Raw genomic sequence first — 3,274 nt, 5'->3', positions numbered from 1 at the left:
TGTTGTTCTTGTGACCCAAATTTTGTGTTTAATAATTGGTCAAAGAAAATTTTTGGGTTTGTTTAAAGTTGAATAGGCTGGTTTTTTTTTTTTTTTTTTAAATTTTATTTTATTTGTTTCCAAAGAAAATTTATGGGCTTCTTAGATTTGAGCATTTGTTTGGGTGGCAAGAAAATTCTCAAGAAAGTGTGGAAGAAAAATCTAAATTAAATTAATTTTTTACTAAAAAATTAAATTATAATTAGATTTTAGTATCTTTTTTAATTTTTATAAGATTTTTTTAACTTATTTAATGTTGTAGCATTATAAATACACGTGGCACTATTTCATTGGACTAACAATACACATGTGGCAAACTAATGTGTCACTTAATGGACACATCAACATGGCACTAACGGTCGGGCTAACTATCAAAATGATATGTAATTTTAGGGAAGAAATCCAAGTTTTGAAATTTCAAGGTACAAAATCAAAATACTCCAAACTTTAGGGGTATATTTTGCAATTTAACCAAAAAATTTTGTATGAAAATAAAAAATAATTATTCTTTTAATAAATTTTTATATTTCTCATAAAAATAAAATACTTTTTCTTTTCTAAAATTATCTATTAACAAAATATCCTCAAGGCACTTCATTTACTGGACCAGTTGTACTCAGAGAACAAAATGCCATCCATATATTCTGAGTATTATACAATTATTATACTTACTATTATGGTATATATTCTCGTAAAAATAATTACGGCATATATATGAACTTTGCCGGTAGCTAATTTTCTCGAGAGGCAAAAAAATTAAGGCATGTATCATGTAGGTTAACGAAGTTCTTTTTTTTCTCCCAAAAAAAAAAAAAGTTCTTTTTTTTGGTTACTCTTTTAAATCCGAGCTAGCTAAATTTCTAACGGAAAATATCATAAACTTCCCTTAGTTTAGCACAAAATCAAATTGACCCTCTCTGTTTCTAATTTAAATTTTTTTTTTTTTTTTGGTTCTTTAACTTTAAGCAATGGCATAATTGAACATTCAATTTGTATTTCATTGGCTTAACCAATACTACTATAATTTTAAATTTGTGGAATATCTTGTGATATGCTTAACAAGAAAACTAGAAATCATGTCAATTAATAATTAAATCATAAAAAATTGGGTTTTTAGTGAAATAAATTTTAAAATTAAAATTCACATAATCTTACTTAAGAATGATTGTGTCACAAGAAGATTACGTGTATTAGTTATTATCAATTGAAAAAATAAATGAGATCAAAACCTAAATGCTAACACTAAATTAAAATTTTATAATTTAAAAAAGAAAAAATGACTGATTTTTAAATTAAAAAAATTTATGTCCCACATCGGGTGTGTGTGTGTTGGGGTGTGTGAGTTTATATACTGCTTCACAGAACTAAGTGTTGTATGCACTTTCGGTTCTAGCATGTAGTATTAAGCAAAAAAAATTAAAAAAAAATTTATAATATTGAAAGTTAAATAAATATTATTTGATTAATGTTTAAATAGTAATAAAAGCCTTAAACTATATTGAGCCGATCCTATTAATAATTTCTAATAGCAGGGACGGAACTAGAATTCAAACCTGAGGGGGGCCAAAGCTTAAAACCAAAAAAAAAAAAATTATGAAAATAAAAACTAACATCTATTTTGATGAGAATCAACAAGCATTCAAGGATCCATTGCATGTTCCAATTGGGCCTATTACTAAAGCAAGATCCAAGAAGATCAAAGAAGCACTTAATGGGCTGATTCAAGATATTTGGGCTGATTCTAACGGAGGACATTCCAAACTTGGCCCAAAGGAAGATGAAGGCGTAATAAATTTAATCCAAGCTATTGAGTGCTAATCTGGTTTAATTGGGCGTGATTTATGGCGTGGATTAATGGCTGATTGATTTTCCAGCTCCATATCAGTTAATAGATATTTTTCCTAGTCTGAAGCATCTAATTTTGGACCAGATCTACCTTAATTTTAGGCTTTTATTATTTAGAACGTTTTTAGCTATTTTTCCTATTTCGGATCTGCTAATTTCAGACCAAATCAACTTTTATTTAGGGTTTTTATCAAAAATCTGAATTTTAGCTTTCTTGGGCAAGTATTCCAATATTTTTGTTGGGTCTCAAAGCGTGTCGATTGATGTTCGCATCATTTGGTATCAGAGCACAGGTTCTAAAATCAGTTTTCTTTCCCTTTATCTTTTATTTCCTGTTATCATCTTGTCTTGTTCCCTTTGTGTTCTTTATTCCTTGTTCTTATTTTGTGATGTGCACTAGCTTAAAATCGTGCACCAAGCTCCAAAAAACAAAAAAAAGGCGTGAAAAAAAAAAGAGCGTAAAAAAAAAAAAAAAAAAAAAGACTTCAGAAAAGAAATAGAAAAAAAAAAAAAATTTGTTTGTAGTTTCAATTCTCTCGAAACTAAAATATTATTTTCTTTTGTCCTCTTCCTTTGATTTAGTGTTTCTGTCATATTTTCTTGCCATTGGTATTAGTTTAAATAATACAAGTTGAATTTCTTGATCAAGTTTATTAGTTTAAGCAGAACTGAAAAGGGGAAGCTACGAGTGGAAAAAGGCAAGAGAGTGTGAGACTAATATCGAGAAAAAGCCAATTTAAGAGTGAGACACAAGTGTGAGTGACATAATTTGAGTGTAAACACGTGAGGGAGTGTTGTGAGGAATTATTTCTAACATTTCTTTGTAGTTTCAAAATTATGTCTTGCAGGGGCAAAGCATCAAACATAGGCGGGGAGGAGTCATCCATCATGTTGCAGGCTACGCAACAACAATTTGAACGTATGAATGTGGTGTTTAATGATATTTGGGATCGGATGGATAGGCAAGACGCTGTTATTGCTTCTTTGCGTGAGGAGTGTCCCCAAAGAGCCCCTAATGCTAGAAGGCAAGGAAGGCGTGCGTGCATGGATGATTCTGATGACTACCATGAGGATGAGTTTGAAGATGAAGAGGATCAAGCTTCATTGAACAATGAGGGCAGGTTTTCGCCAAGGGGAGAAAGGCGTGGTAGAGGTTTCTGAAGAGATCCAAGATGGCCAGATAGGATTGATAGAAGCCTAGGAAACATCAAAATGAAGATACCATCGATCCAAGGAAAAAATGATCCATAAGTGTACTTGGAGTGGGAGAAGAAGGTGGAGTTCATCTTTGAGTGCCACAACTACTCCGAGGAGAAAAAGGTAAAACTAGTTGTGATTGAGTTTACTGACTATGCTATTATATGGTGGGATCAACTTGTGATGAACAGAA

Source organism: Quercus suber, unplaced genomic scaffold, assembly GCF_002906115.3.
Source record: "Quercus suber isolate HL8 unplaced genomic scaffold, Cork oak 2.0 scaffold_150, whole genome shotgun sequence".
NCBI classification, from domain to species: Eukaryota; Viridiplantae; Streptophyta; class Magnoliopsida; order Fagales; family Fagaceae; genus Quercus; species Quercus suber.
The sequence above is the reverse complement of the archived record's forward strand: the minus strand, read 5'-3'. Positions refer to the sequence as shown.